We start from the raw sequence: 17,211 nt of genomic DNA, 5'->3' as shown, positions 1-17,211 counted from the left end.
GATATGCTTGCCATCAAGTGTGTGTTCGTTGCCGGCTGAACAATAACCCTCACAAGATTTGCACCGCACGACATTTGCACGACAAATTTTGATTTTTTCGTATTTGAATCTAAACGTTTGAGTGTTTGCTGAGTGTTGAGGTTTTATTTTATCCTTTGATCTGTAATTTTGTACATGAAAAGTTGACCATCCTGGGATCTATGCTCCATGATATTTGAATAATGGACACCCCTTGGTGTAGTTCTACGTCTCTCCGGTTATGTCCCCGACATTACCCACCCGTCTTTTTTGATAGAACCAATTATTGCACACAGTCTTCTGTTGCATACAGCATTCACGGGAACCAAGTTGTAAGAAAAAAGGCATAATACATGATTTATCGTTGCATTCGCTCGTAAAAAATACCTTTTTTATTCGTTAAATTGCTCACTTGTTTTACTATTTCCACTGTAGAAGTTCCAGACGAAAAAAATGCTAGAAAAATTTAGTAATATATTGGTATAATGGTATATTCTTCATCGTATATCGTAAGAACGATTCAGCAAAATATGCATTTGAAATCTCTTTCATCATATGCATCGTTTTCGTTACATTTTTCGTAGAGTGACCTCCTATATAGAAATCAAAGACGTAGTCCTACGTCAAAAGAAAGATAGAGAGGGTTGAACAATTATAAAAACAGTGACGGAAGGAACAAAAACTAAATTTGGACAAAATTTAGAAATATGACAAATTTCATAATGACAAATATAATTAATTTTATATGGATGCTCGACATCATTAGCATTCGATTATAATTATTCTTTGAATGATTATGTTGAATTATGTGGAACTATGAATTACATGTGAATAAAAGTCCTTGCTGCCACATACCAATTTACTATTGTCTTACAGTAATTTTTTAAGCAATCGTTTCATATTGCAATGGATTTAATGAGAAAAAAAAACAAGCGGCTCCATAGCTCAGCTGGTTAGAGCGTCGTGCTAATAACGCGAAGGTCGTGAGTTCGATCCTCTCTGGAGCCAAGCCAAGTTTTTTGACGTAACGGTTGCATTAAAAAAAATGGACAAAAATTGTCGATTTTTCATGGGTTTACCTTCACACGCACTGACGAAACCACCCATGCCGATTCAATCATAGTAACCGATGAGTCAGCAGAAAAAAATTGACTTCGTTCCGAAGTGTGCGCGTTCAAAGAACGGTTCCCCGCCGCGTCGAAAACGGACATCGTGCGGCACTTTGTGGACGCCGAACCCGCCCGTTCCGGCATCTACATCATCTTGGCACTATTGGACAACAATCAGCAAACATTAAACATTACATTAGAACTGCGATATTTAAAGAATTACAGTGGATTTTGTGAAACACTATAAAAATCCTGTTTTTGGCACTTTTTAGAAATCGATGCAAAAAATTTGAAGAACTTTATTTACGTCAAAGTAACAAATTATCCTTGTGCAGAATTTATTGGAGTTTTCAAAACTGCTTTTCGATTTGCTGTGCGGTGGTTGTTTATTGAATAATTCATCATCAAAGACGAAGGGATAATTTTTCATTCAAACTGAAATATCTCTATGTGGGATGGTCCTACAGGAACGTTCTTGAACCGAATGAAAGCTGGTGGATAAGGTTAACTGGGTTTACTGTTGAGTTGGCTAGCAAAAAAATTGTGTTAGTCCAGAATATTCTTGAAAAAACTAAGAAAAATCGATTTTTCATTTCTTCCCGATGTTATTGCCCACTACACCTACACATACCAAGATAAAAATATGTACGTAGAATATTCTAATACCTGGAAGTTGTAGCTTCAGAATGATACGCATCTCATCGATATGCGATGATTTTTCACGAAGTTAGAGCATGTCAAAAATCACTTAAAATTTCCGAATTCGCACTCTGTTTCTCTATTTTTTTTGTCGAGTGTATTTAGATTGTACATCACTGCATCTTTCGTCGATCGTTTTAATCGATACTATTTGAGAAGTACAAATTAGGCCAATCAGATTATGGGGTTTAGCGCGTTTATATAACGTTTGAATTTTTAGGATTCAATGGCTCTGGGTAATCGGCTACAAAAAAAAACTTGTTTTATTAAACAATTAATTCAATCTCAAGAATCAATACGATCCCGCATTCTCACACTATGTGTCAATCATTTCGCTGACTAATCTGCCCAATTGGAAGTATCTCGTTGAATTGCAACATATCCCAGAAATTACTGTCACAAAACGATGTCCACTACTCATTGAAATTCTGCCGGCCCTCTGTCACATAGCTCCTCGTTGTGGGTCGGCTTTTCTAGACGGGTTAAAATGACCGAGCTGTGGAATAGTTAGTGTTTCATTTAGTTTCCCAACAGCTTTTCCCACTCTTGCAAAGGTGATACGAACTGAACAGTCAGTTCAGTCAGCAGAGCGATTGGGGGCACAGAGACTTGTATGTGACTAAACTGGCATGATTCAATTCATTAAAAATAATTGAACAATTCTATTCCAGTCAGTAGTCCTCCACAACTGAGTGCCGTGTTTGTGTGTGAAGCTTTGATTTTCATCGTCGTCCTCATCAACCACCACCATCGGCATCAACCAAGAGGACCAAGGACCAGTATTAGTTAGCTGCTGGTGACGATAATCCTAACTCGGTGTATTCTAGCCTAGCGACTGCTATTCGGGAACTAATGTAGTTAAGTTTAAATGAATTCATTCTCATCAGCCTCGTCATCACGCTTGTTGCCGTTCGAAAGCTCAGTGGAAGTGCTTTTCTAAGAACACTTATGGCAACACATACTGAGGATACCGTTTTCCAGAATGATCCCGCATTCCGCTCACGTGCGCAACTGGTAAATGCTTTCTTCGTTCGGTTTCACGAGATGGTAACTAAATTGATAAATTAGAACTTAATGTTGCCAGTTTCCAATTCCCTGCTGCTTCCCCATTAAGCTATGCTTTGGAGCGCCCCTGTTTGAATTATTCACTATCAGTATTCATCAGCGTCATTACCTTCGTCACCTGTTGCGGTGGGTGGGGGGTTTTTCAGCCCCCATGAATTCCCTGTGGGGAGGATCATTTCATCGTTTCGTTGCGACCATTATCACCACAGCGCTTCCGTGATTATTGTTATTATTATGAAAAACATACAAATTTGTTACCGACAAAGCTTGACCCAGGAGAGAGAGGTCATCGAGGGGGCACTCGAATGGTTTCGCGGAAGGTGGGGTGACACAGGATAAGTGGTGGAGAAGAGCGAGTAAAAATTGCCCGGTAATTATTTTTAATCAGCTTATCTTTTGAACGACTCAAATGAGCTTGGACTGTCGTCTCCCTTTCCACGCGGCAGATGACAGGGATCGCATCGCAGAGGCTGCAGTCAGTCATGGAGTGGCGGCAGAAAAGCACAGCAGGCAGGCAGGACGAATGTAAAGCGTTCAATTATTTAAATGACAAAGTTATTATTACCATCACCGTAAAATAACAGGAGGCAAATATTTGAACCGCATTTTCCTCCGCTTCGGGCTTGCTGCTCGACCCCAAACTTCCCCCAGTTCCCAATTTTCGTCATGTTTTCCGGGTTCGCTGTTGCGATTGTAAAAAAAACAATAATGACAGAGAAAAATGTTGGGCTTCAATTTGGGTATTTCCTCTACAACATTGTTTTTATTTTATTTTTATCCGTCGCATTTAATCTGTTCGCATTCCCGTTGTTTCCACCGCCGGCGGTGAGCGAAGGATCAACCGTGGAAGCTGGAATTTCATCGGGACTGTAATTACATTACATGGATGGTGTTATGTTTTCAGGGTGTTTATTTTTGGATTGATTTTGAGAGGCTTCAACTTTTGTTCGAGATGTGTTGTGTAGTTATAAAACAAATAAAATCACATAATGAAAGCAATGATTCTCTCGGTACCGAGTACGTAATTTGTATAATTGGTTGGAAGCAACTGCGATTAAATGTGTTGTTTGAATACATTGCGCTCTCTCTATGTTCATAACAGTAATCTTTAATCCAAAGATAGGAAGGTCACCGGACAAAACTACAAATTGAAACTGCCCAATTTTGCATTATATCTTACACTATGACTGTTCTGAGATGTTTACATAGAAGTTGCATTTGGATGCCGCTCATAAGATCGGGGTCCGGATCAAATAGTAATCTGAGGCAGCAATGTCGACAAAATATGGCGGGCGAGGCAGAATTCAGAATCAGTTCACTCTTCCTAGACAATTCTTGACAGACCCATGAATATGTGGTCTGGCGTTGTCATGCTGTATAATTATCTTGTCGGGACTATCCTCTCATTCGGTCACATTTTCATGCATCTAGGGGTCGTAATAGACTTAACCTTTGATTATATTTTCATAGACTTTGAAAAAATGAAGCTTCTTGTTGATTTCCACAAACACACATGTATATTTTCCGCCGCCGCGTATTGGAATACACCATAGATTATGAATGTTATTTTTGGAATCATTCAACCCTTTCGCTACGGCAGTGTGTGCTGGTGTGATCGATGTGAAGCATCACCCTGATGTCTTCTATAGGCAACGCGCGTACACACAAGTCATCGCTCGGATGTCGTCTATATTGAATTGGTTCAGATTAATAATAGAGCAGCTCATATTTTCATATTATTCCTTATATTGACAACTTTTTTTTCTTCTGCGAAATCGGTAGCCTCAGAACCGTGCACTCAATGAAAAGAGCTGATTTTTTCGGATACGTAAATAATGGAAGACGTAAAAAATAAGGTTTAAAACAATAATCAGTGCAAAGAAATAGAACATTACTTTACTGAAAGTTTTCTCTGATATATTTCTATCACAATAATCTTCCTTACCTTAATAAACATTATCTTTCCAATGTTACCTGATGAAAGTCTACTAGGGTAAGTGACTCAATTATGGAGGAGATATATCACCAACTTTCAGAAATTTGCGAATAAATACTCTATTTTAGTTTAGAAGTATACAAAAGTATATTTTTTTTCTGGCAGTTTGAACTCTGTTTTTGAAGATTCTCACTGATATTTGATGATTAATTGACTAAATTATATAAAAACATGTTTGAAAATGTCACTTCCTTGTACCCATTATGATAATAGTCGGTGTCACATGGAAAAAGTATTTATAGGATTCAAATAATACTTCGATTATAATTTTTAAATGAAACTATGCCTCTAAATCGTATTCCTAGTATGCAATACTATGTCGTTTATTCTACACTCGACAAAAATTATGGGCCCGGAGCGCGAAATCGAAGTTTTTGAGTGATTTTAGAAACGCTGCAACTTTGTGAAAAACCAACGCATGAAGATGGGATATACATTATTTTAAAGCTTAATTTAAAGCTTCAAGTTTTGAGGTTTAATACTTGAATGTTTCTATCATTTTGTGTGTAGGTGTAGTGGATAACAAACCTGGAAAGAAAAAAAATCGATTGTTTCTGTTTTTTTTAAGATTTTGTGGATTTTATTAAACAAGTCAATAGTAAATCTAATTAACCTTATCAATCAGCATTCATCTGATTTCAAGAACGCTCCTGTAGGTCATTTTACTAATTTTTTGATAGAATAAGAAAATTCCCTTCTTCTAATGAATACTAATTCAATAACACAATTATTCCCAAATCAGAATGCAGTTTCGAAAAATTCAATAAATTCTGTACAAGACTCATTATTTATTACCTCCTTATATCCGGGAAACTTCGTCCCGCCCAAAATTTATTTTTCGTTATCACATCCACGTTATCTTACTAAGCGCACGTTCATGAGTCCAATCGCAGAACTGTTCATTGATTAATCTTCTAAACGACCCTTTAAAATTACTTTTATTATAAAATTCCGAGTACTTCTACCAAAACTCGTCATTATAATATCTAATTATTTTCAGACACAGTTCTCGTTCAAGATTATTCAACCACTTGCAAATAACATGTTTCTCCGTTACATGGAATCAATGTTTGGATAAAAAGAGCCTTCAATCGACAATTCTTCGTTCGAGTTTTGCTCTTATCAACACATCCGGCGATCCATTTCCATTTATATAGATAGAAGACGATATAGGAGTGTGTTTTATCACATTAAAATCCATTTCCACTTCTGAACGAAGATCAATTTCGTAAGCGCAAACATCAAATAGACCACCAACGCATGTCAATATGTAAGTGTAGAACATATGCGAATTGAATTTTTCAAATTTTCCCATTTTGCTTCTGAGTTTCTGAAGTATGTGTATTATTTTTATGAGATCCCCTCTCCATTCCAGAGGGAGGGGTCTCATACATACCATCAAAGAAACATTTCTCGTACCTTAAAACCCTCATATCAGAAATTTGGCTGCATTTGCTTGATTAGTTCTCGAGTTATGCAGAAGTTTGTGTTCCATTTGTATGACAGCCCCCAAGCCCTTAGAGAGGGGGTAGATGTGACGAACGACGGTAAAAACATTCATTGCTCCCTAAAACCTCCACATGCCAAATTTAATTTCATTTGCTTGATTAATTCTCGAGTAATGCAGAAATTTGTGTTTCATTTGTAGGGAAGCTCCCCCTTATGGAGGGGGTTTAACCACCACAGAAACATTCATTGCACTCTAAAATCTCCTAATGCCTAATTTTGTTTCATTTGCTTGATTAATTCTCGAGTAATGCAGAGATTTGTGTTTCATTTGCATGGTAGCTCCGACCCCCCCCCCCCCCCCCATATAGAGGGAGGAGGGTTCTCGAACTATCATAAGAACCTTCCCCGACCCCAAAAACCCCTACACATTTTCATGTCTATCGATTCAGTAGTTTCCGAGTCCATAAGAATCAGACAGACCGAAATTCATTTTTATAGATATAGATTCATTATTCGGCTATTTTTGCCTAATTTTTGCTCGTGCTTTGAACGATTCGCTTAATTAACTTTCTCTTACGATAACCATGGCCTTCCAGACAGATTTTGTGCCACATAATTTCAATATGCAAAGAACGTCAACCAATTATTTGTATTCAAAATAAAAAAAAAACTTAGAACTTCCGGGATGATAATCTGAGAGAGGGTACATTAACTACAAATCATAAATGAATTAACAAGCATTATAAGTTCCGGTTATGATTTATTTTTTGTTAATGGGAAATTATTGTTTTTTCTAATATCCGGTATCCGACCGGATACCAAATATTAACAGGATAGGCAGGATACCGTCTGTTAGCTGACAGAAGAATCACAAAGGCGTGAGGGTTGTGATGCAGTTTTCGCTTCTCTCCAGGAACTGAACAAAGCATATTAACACATTCACCTAAGATTTAATTTTCAACAGAGTGGATCAAACAAATATGCTTCGGTCGGACACACATAGTGCTATTTCACTACACTACTGAGCGTTCAAAAGCGCCCTATGATCTGCAATTGCACAGCGTGAAAACATGAGGTACAACCATAATAAAAAATTTTGATATTGCGATAATTGGCACGTGGATGTAAAATTGTATCAATTATGGTAATACAAAAATACATGTTGGTCGCATCACAACATCAAGTAAACCGCTTTACCAGCTCCGAAATCAATTCATTACAGAGCTTTTTTATAATCACTAGAACTGATTTCTCTTGATCCATATAATGTTGATCACGTCGAATTATCAGTCGGGAGAGCATAGCAGTTTTCGATTACAACACAGTTTTCTCCACGTTTTATATCCCAAACATTTTTAAAATGTTTCGAATGTAATGTTTTCGTGATTAACTGTATTATATTAGTCAAATCATTTCATTCGATACCCATATGCGGGAGTTGCATAAAAAAAGTAATTGGCCATTTTGGATTTACACTTTTCTTAAATAACTGTGTTCTACTAGTCAAGCCCTTTCATTAGATACCCATATTGATGGGGTTTTGACGAAATTTGTTGTCTGCCATTTTCTAACGGCCGCCATTTTAGATTTCCATTTTACATAAATAACTGTGTCCTACTAGTCAAGTCCTTTCATTAGATACCCATGTTTATGGATTTTCGAGAATATATTTAATCCGCCAAAAATTTACAAACATACAAACAGCTAAATAGAACCGCTTAACACATTCGTCGCCCCGTCACCTAGATTCGTTCAAATTGAATAGGATTTTTAAAAGTTATTTGATAGAATAGGCACCTAAGTGTAACTATAGGATATGTGGAAAAATAAAAAATTGTAACCATATCATTATAATGTTTATAGTATGCTTCTTATCAATTTATAGTGCGGATTATTGCGGAATTGTACTGCATCTTTTTGCGAGACCCTTATAATATGACTTTGGCATGTGTCATTGTTGTCAATTCATCTTCAAATTAAATAGAATATTGCTAGATCATGTAAAAGTTGTTTACAAACTAAGTTTGATCTTCATTTAATCATTTATCCGCAAGAATCTAAGAAAAGTCATTTTGGGCGACGAACGTGTTAAAAGCAGCATGGGAAACATACATTTCTTCCGCACTGCCGCAAGACACGATTCGTCAGAACGAGCGTACGATGGGTAAGATTGGTAGTATGCGGTTCTCTACCAATAAGCCGGCTCTTCAAAGAAACACGGTTCTTTTATGAATCGCAGTTCTTTTCTGAACCGTGGTTCTCAAATGAACGGCTCTTAAATGAACCGCGGTTCATTATTTGTGGCGATTAATGGTATCGAATAGCGAACTGCTGAAAAGTATTCGATTAGCTGATGAACGATTAATTTCAAAAATCGGGGATCACTAATCGATATATTTTGATTCTTTGTACATCCAGGCTTTCAATGTTCCAGAAATCGATTCTCTGGTACTGATTTAATCAGTGAATCGATCTCTACGCTGTTTAGAAAATCAATTCGTCAAGATCGTTTTTTTATAAAGATCGCTCAATCCTAATCAAAATGATACAAACCAAATTTTAAAAAATCTTGCGTCGGCCGGGAATCGAACCCGGATCAACTGCTTGGAAGGCAACTATGCTGACCATTACACCACCGACGCTTATGGAATAAAAGTTGTTAAGTGTATAAGTTACCAAGAAAAAGAGTCTTATTGTTCTGCTGTCCAAAACGAGCAAGCAATGTAGCGACAATCGTCAGAGAAGTTTTTCGTAATTTCTGTTTCAGTGCCGCTCTAGACAGCGACCCGTCAACAGCGTAAGGTAAGGCTGAGTTAATTCGATTTTTTTCAAATTGACTTTGTTATTTTGCGCTTGAACTGCAATTATCATAGAGTAAGAAGCAGCACAAAAAATATGCTGCTCGATTCTCTTCCGACGCTTGGATCAGACGCGATCAATGAACATTGCACCGGACCGGAGAGTATAGAAGATGTTATTTGCATACTCTATTCCATTGTTAACATTTGTATTATAAAAATGGCCTTTTTCGGATGGTGATAAAAAAACTAAAGGGTGTGTCACATCAAATTGCATCACGGAAAAAACGCTGTAGAAATTCACCCAGTAGACCGATCCTTTAGAAAATTTTAGACAGTAAAATAAACACTATTAAACAACTTTTGGCATTTTCTCTTTATTCATACTTCGAGCCCAAGCCCGTATGCTCGCACCTTCCTCTTTACCCCGTCCATAAGGTTCTGTACAACGTCAGATTGTAGTTTTTTTTAACAGAAATCCATTTTCTCTTGAAGTCGCCTCCGATTTGACAACTTTTGGGTTCTTCCGGAGGGCCTGCTTCATAATCGCCCAATATTTCTCTATTGGGCGAAGCTCCGGCGCGTTGGGCGGGTTCATTTCCTTTGGCACGAAGGTGACCCCGTTGGCTTCGTACCACTCCAACACGTCCTTTGAATAGTGCCACGAAGCGAGATCCGGCCAGAAGATGGTCGGGCCCTCGTGCTGCTTCAAAAGTGGTAGTAAGCGCTTCTGTAGGCACTCCTTAAGGTAAACCTGCCCGTTTACCGTGCCGGTCATCACGAAGGGGGCGCTCCGCTTTCCGCAAGAGCAGATCGCTTGCCACACCATGTACTTTTTGGCAAACTTGGATAGTTTCTGCTTGCGAATCTCCTCCGGAACGCTGAATTTGTCCTCTGCGGAGAAGAACAAGAGGCCCGGCAGCTGACGAAAGTCCGCTTTGACGTAGGTTTCGTTGTCCATTACCAGGCAATGCGGCTTCGTCAGCATTTCGGTGTACAGCTTCCGGGCTCGCGTCTTCCCCACCATGTTTTGCCGGTAGTAAACCGAAATAATCGCCATGGTGGACGAAAACATGCGTGTGGCCATGTTTTTGAGTTCTTTCTTTTTTTTTATTTATCAATTCCTTCTCAGTTTTCGCGACAAAATTGTTGGAGTAGATCTTACGCTTCAAGTTCGTCGACTTGGGTACCACATCGATATTCAACGGCTCCATTTCTTCTAAGGATCGCTTCGAGTAGTGGACCAACGCCAGATCCGACCAGAACATCGCGTCTTCGCCCTTATGGCATTTCTTGATGAACGACGCAACTTCCGGCAGGCACTTCGTACTATAAATTTACCCGTTCACGGAGTTCCGGAGCTAAAGAAGAACGGCTTTGACATCTCCTTCTTGCTGATTGTCAGCCACAACAGCACCTTCTCGGGGAACTTGGTGTGTGAAATAAACTTCCTTTCGGAGCTCACTTCCTTCGTAGGTAAATAGTAAAATACGAAGCAAAGTAAAATACAAAGAATGTAAGGTAAGGAAAATATCATTCTTTGTGTGGACACCGACTGGACAACATCGTTGCTGGACGAGCTGAACTACAAGGGATCGAGGGCCTTCCTCAAGGCAGCGAGGGTGGAGGTGTAATGCAGGAGTAGAGGAAAGTTTTTCCAAGGGTCTTTCTCAAGGCTAGAGACAAATGAAATGAAAAGTAATTTAATACAAAAACCTAATCTAACCTAAGAAAAAGAATAAGAATACTTGCCTAGAATATGAACAGTGGATCTCGCTGAGGCAAATTTTCAGTCACGTTCTGTACTCAAGGCAATAAACATCGCTTGTTCTTCCTTGTTTTGCGTCATCACATGTCTTCGTTTCGGATTAAGCTGAGGACGCGACAAAATTACTCACGCGCTGATGTCTCTGGCATTGCAATTTTTGCATCAAACTGACGTCATTGCATTAAGGTTTTGAGCTACACAATTGTGTGGGGAATCATCAAGCTAGGTTATCGTCGGCCCATCAAGAAAATAAATGTTCTGGAATTTTGGTTTCGCAAACTCTTTCCACAAAGGATGAGAGCCGCTGCTTTAGCTTATATTTAAGCCGCTGCTGAATAGCTTTTTGTAATGATTAAACATAGTTTTTCGAATAATCCCATCTATATACGTCTTTTTTTTTACAAGACCACACCACTTGTTTCTGGCCTCACCTTTTTCTAAAATAATTCTCTAGTCAGAATAATCTCTCCATCCGCGAAAAAATATCGATCCGGAAGAGTGCAGATGTTCATTCATACCAAAAAATAAAGCCAAAAATACCCAGACCCATAGAATTTTCGCAATAGAGAATTATCTTAACTATTATTAACTGCTAGAAGATGTATATTACAATTGAATGAATTCCGAATCTTAAAATAATTAAAGCTTATATTTTAAAAAACACTTTACCATTGAATTATCCGTTTTACCAGGCAGCACGAATACTCATTCTTTGCAAGACTTTTGTACTTATACATTTCATCCAAAAATAGCCCCTCTTGTTTTAGTTTTAATTTTCTCCCAACTCGGTTTGAGTGGCGAACCCAAAACAGAAAGAAACAACAAACTTTCTTATCTTTATCAGTCCCCGGTGGAGGTAGCAGAAAAGTTTTCCCTGAATCAAAGCTAGTCTCCCATCGGGCATTGACAGCTGGGTGCCTCCTCGCCGAAAGGTGAATAAACAGTAACCGATTTGATGTGGGTGCGTTCGTTTTCACAACAAATTAAATCGTCATTCTTCAAAGCGCGGACACAATGCACGAATTGGCGCACTTTATTTAGTTGATTTTGCACTTATCATCCAGCGGCAAGGCAAAGTAGCGGACACAATTTGCGAGAGCGAAACCGGGCGCTATATTTATCCGGGTAATCACAGTGAAGGGCCATCTCCGCGGGAACAAAACCCTGCCGTAATCGCGCTTCTTCGGTACACACAATCCGCGGCTGCTGATCGTTTTGGTGTGGTTGGAAGCGACAGAAGTGAAGGCCCGACACCGCCTTCATCCTTAATTAACGGCCAAGTCTTCATTACCCTCACAACCCAATTTTAATTAACTCGCCGTTTTCCGCGAACCCATTCCATCCCCCCTTGGCCGAGAATCGATGAAGTAGGAAAGATTAACACTAAAGTTTTCCCCCCTTTCACTCGATTTTGCGACGCTAAATCAGGGCGATAAAGCGACAACTTGCTTACTGAATTAAAGGATAATTTTAATTGGCAAGTATTGGAGAGTAATAGTTTTAAGCCGCGCGCGGTCCAACGAGGGAACTTGTGTTCGATGCCAGAAGAAACTTTTCTCATTAGGTTAGCAGCCATTGTGACCGACACAACTCAAACCTCAACAGATTGTAGTTGCCAGACTGTGTGCGAGAGCAAAACTAATCCCCTAGAAGGTAATTTAGTAATTAAAATTCACCAGATCTGTCTAATTACTCATTCAAAATTCACGCATTCACCGCCGTTTCCTCAAAATGGAAACGAGGGAGCTTTCGACGTTTGCAACTGACTGCTTATCGTGATGCTCTCTGATTGTAATATGCACACAAACACACCATAAACCCGCACCGCGTCGGATGCAAGGTTAGAGAAACGTTCGGATCTAAATATTCGCAGAAGTTGTAACCAACCGGTTGCCACTGACTCTGTCCGGCTATGCTAAATTCACATGTGGCAGCACTCACTCATTTGCACATTGTAGTGTTGTCGAACAAAACCAACCACCTCTCCGCTAACTACTGCTAAGAGGATTTGAAGCTGCGAGCATTGTGTCCTTTTTGTCAACCGTTTGGTTATTTATTTATGTAGAATTCAGTGCTGGGGCTGGAAAAAGTTCGTTTCCGTACGTGCATTGAGAAAAAAAATCAAAGTTTTGACTGTGAATACCATATTTTAATGTTCACTTGCCGAATTTATGCTGTACAACAGTATTTGTTTGGGTATCACAATTTTATCAACTTCATTTGGGTTCATTGCGAGTGATAACAAGTGTTTCAAAAATAACATTCAAGACCTTCGATAGCTCAGTTGGTAGAGCGGTGGACTGTAGAAGGAAAGCAGAAATCAGTAATCCATAGGTCGCTGGTTCAAATCCGGCTCGAAGGAGATAGATATTTTTTTAAGGTTCGACGTACCAAATGCGTTTGATCACCTTGAACCGGAGGTAATATGTTGAATCGAAATCAAACTTGCATTGATTGATCAAACTTGCAACTTGATCACACATATGTTCAAATTGCAAGATTTCATGCATCACTCAAATTTCATGCAAGATTTCATTCAAGCAACGAGGAAAGTGTCACCCTTTCCGTGGTCGTTCGTTAATTGGGTCGGAAAATCAATACAATTATCGAATTTTACTCGCTAACTGGACTGTAAAACAGCAAAAGCAATACTTAAAATTGAAGATGACATCTATTATTGATACATAACTGTTTTGCAGCCCAGTTAAAGTACGCCCTGTTATAGATAAGTCCGGTTGAAGATCGTCCAGATAGCGAATGACTTCTGTATATGACGGGGTGACGAACATCTTAAGCGAGTGTGTTCCGGACTGCGACAACGTTGGCAATTGTACAGCGAAAAATGATACTACTAGGAGACTACTGATAATACTAGGAGACTGGCAACGATTATCATGCGAGGACTTTTTGAGATCGGCACTACATCGCATCACAAAAATGAAACGAAATGAGATATTAATAATCTTCATGACTCATATTCATAATTCTTAATGACTCCATTCCTTCTATGATAGATTGAGCAGTAGAACCAATACGAATGGATTGTGCTAGTCTGAAACGAACATTATTTCACCGAAAAAGCTATTGTTCCCGATGCCTTAGAATAACCGATCCACATATACTTCATTCACCATTCCACCCTGTTGTGTGTCACACAACGTAAGGACAATTGTCACCACTCACGAGACGCGACAGGAGACTAAGACTAACTATGTATCGGCTCAAGGAGGAGCGTCAAGGACGAAGCTGAAGAAAAATTTGAAGACGCAGTTCAACAAAACCATGTAAAATCATCATACAATTCAGTAGCGAAAAACCTTTTTTATGATTATTTTGTTGTATTGACACGACTTTAACAACCCATAAATAAAAAAAAATAAGTTTAAAGCGAAAATAAACCTGTATTTTCATTGTTTTCCCTCAAATTTCGGATACAGATTTTTTATACAGATCTTTTGGTTAAAATATTGATGTACAGATTTTTTTAGAAAATTATACAGAATTAAATGTGGCAACCCTGCTCTTAACACGTCTACGCTATCCATATAGCCACTGGTGCTGTTGCATAAATGCGTGATAATTATGCAACAGCACAACATTATAAAATGAAGTTGGAAAGTGTTTTCTAAGAGTAAAAAGGAGAGCATAAACGAGAACCTATATCCTTTTTGGTCTGGTCTGTATATGTGACAAAGTATGCGAAAATGTTTAATGGATGCCTATTTGCAATGTGTCTCTTGTTTCGCTCTCTCATATTGCTCTTATATTGCTAGGGCATATATATTATATTAGCTGACCCGGCAAACTTCATCCCGCCCAAAATTTGTGTATTGTTATCAATACCTTCAAACATCCACGTTTTTCTTACTATGAGCAAGTTCATGGGTCCAATTGCAAAAATGTTCATTGATTGATCTTCTAATCGACCCGTTGAATTTACCTTTTATTATAAAATACCTAGTATTTCTAACAAAACTCATCATTATAATATCAGATTAATTTCAGACACAATTATTGTTCAAGATTTTTCAACCACTTGCAATAACATGTTTCTCCGTTACATGGAATAAATGTTTTATACAGAAAATATTATAGAATAAAGACAGCCCTAAATCGTTAAATTCCTTGAGTTCTGCTCTTATCAACACATCCGGCGATCCTTTTTTTTTTGTATAGATAGAAGAAGATATAGGAGTGCGTTTCATCACATTAAAATCCATTTCTAGTTTCGAACAAAGATCATTTTCGCTAGCATAAACATCAAAAGAACTAACAGTCCTTGTCAATATGTAATTGTAGAACATATGAGAATTAAATTTTCCGAATTTTCCCTTTCTCCTCCAGAGTTTTTCGAAATTTTTCAATTGTCATGTTTGGTTGAAATATGCGTAATATTTTTATGGGACCCCCTCTCCATTCCAGAGGAGGAAGGGGTGTCATACCATTATAGAAACATTTATTGCACCCTAAAACCTCCACATGCCAAATTTAGTTTCATTTGCTTGATTAATTCTCGAGTAATGCAGACATTTGTGTTTCATTTGTATGGCAGCTCCCCCTTAGAGAGGGGGGTGGAGAGTCTAACCATCATAGAAACATTTATTGTAATCTAAAATTTCAATATACCTAATTTGGTTTCATTTGTTTGATTAATTTTCGTGTAGTGCAGAGTCTATCCACCATAGAATCATTTATTGCACCCTAAAACCTCCATATGCCAAATTTCGTTTCATTTACCTGATTAATTCCCGAGTAATGTAGAAATTTGTGTTTAATTTGTATGGCAGCCCCCCCTTAGAGAGGGAGGGGTCCCAAACTATCACGAAAACCTTCCCCGGCCCCAAAAACCCCTACATACCAATTTTCATGTTGATCGGTTCAGTAGTTTTCGAGACCATAAGAATCAGACAGACAGACAGACAGAAATCCATTTATATATATATAGATTAATCCAGTATGGGAGAAAAGCACATTTTCTGTTATTTTTACGTTCATTTTATATAACAGATCATGTAAATTAAATGAAATAGAAAATAATAAGAAAATAATAATAAGAGAAAATAACAAGATAAAAAGAAACAGGGTGTCCATCTGATAAGGTTAACGACGAAAACATCGATATACTAGAATGATTTCATTCTAAGAAATCGTTAATTAGATTGATGGAAATAGAGGATCAATAGACGAATTTCATGCCAACTCGACTGGCTACATCTCAGATTGTACTGAATCATTGTGGGCGTAAAGACATTGGTCATTTAACCAACTTTTGGAAAAGGCCATTTTTTGTTTCTTTACTTTTTACAAAAAAAATATAACTAAAAAACTTTACAAAAAATACAAAAAAAAAATTTAAAAAAAATTAATTGAAGATTGAAATTCATTCTTCTCAGCATCGTATTTTTTAAAACACTCAAAAAAATTATGTATACAGCCCTTACAATTTTCAATAAATCACTCATACAACCAAACACTCATATACGACAAAGTTTTAGATCTCATCAAAATATGAACTGTTGTCGAAGACATCAACTTTCTATCTTTTATAGGTTCTGGAATACATGGCATTCTTATATGGATACTCCTGAAAAAGTAATGTTTTACTTGTAAAATTTTTATGTGTAATTATGTTTAACATAGTTCTCAATAGAAAAAAATGCAGAACATGTAAATCGCGATAATTAAATAATTTCCTACATTTCATTTTCTAACTAACATTTTGTTTTATTTAAAAAAATATCAAATAATTTTTTAAAATTTTCATTGAAAATAAAATATTTTGAAAAATTACTATTAATGTTTAACTCGTAACATTTTTATGTGAATTATTGCGATTTGCATGTTTTTCAAACTTTCTCTATTCAAACACACGTGAAGAGCATGTCAAACGCGAGAATTTACACACAAAAAAGTCGCAAGTAAAACATTATATTTTCAGGAGTATCCATAAAAAAATTCCATGTATATAAGAAACTAGTTGTTGTAACAAAACTTTTTCCCTGTAAAAATCCCTATCTTCCGATATATCGGTGACTGGTTGAAAATTGTAGGGGTTATTCCGATTATTTTTCTGAGAATTTACAAAAAAAATTGAGAAAAATGAGTTTCAATTTATTTTTTTAGAGTAATATTTCTTTAAAAAAAATTGGTATTTTTTATGGAAATTTAAACAACTTCCTACATTTCATTCATTGACCAGAATTCAGTAGGTATCATAGTTTTGGGTCATAAATTTTTTGTAAAAAATAATCTTATTCTTTTCTAAGATGTCAACTATTCAAAGTTGTTTAACCGTTTGGACATGGGGCA

General features: G+C 37.4%; 3 non-coding genes across 3 annotated transcripts; 2 read left to right on the top strand and 1 right to left on the bottom strand.

Moving 5' to 3' along the window:
- The first annotated feature begins 952 nt into the window (after positions 1–952).
- Trnai-aau (transfer RNA isoleucine (anticodon AAU)) lies at positions 953–1,026 on the top strand. The gene has a single exon. It is a non-coding gene; the product is annotated as a tRNA-Ile (tRNA).
- Positions 1,027–8,906: 7,880 nt separating this feature from the next.
- Trnag-ucc (transfer RNA glycine (anticodon UCC)) lies at positions 8,907–8,978 on the bottom strand. The gene has a single exon. It is a non-coding gene; the product is annotated as a tRNA-Gly (tRNA).
- A 4,193-nt stretch (positions 8,979–13,171) lies between these two features.
- On the top strand, positions 13,172–13,264 carry Trnay-gua (transfer RNA tyrosine (anticodon GUA)). The gene is made up of 2 exons: positions 13,172–13,208; positions 13,229–13,264. It is a non-coding gene; the product is annotated as a tRNA-Tyr (tRNA).
- The last annotated feature ends 3,947 nt before the right edge of the window (positions 13,265–17,211 follow it).

The sequence above is a fragment of the Toxorhynchites rutilus genome, chromosome 1 (genome assembly GCF_029784135.1).
Source record: "Toxorhynchites rutilus septentrionalis strain SRP chromosome 1, ASM2978413v1, whole genome shotgun sequence".
In the NCBI taxonomy this organism is placed as follows: Eukaryota; Metazoa; Arthropoda; class Insecta; order Diptera; family Culicidae; genus Toxorhynchites; species Toxorhynchites rutilus.
Note: the sequence above shows the minus strand (reverse complement) of the source record. Positions and strands in the feature narration are given on the sequence as shown.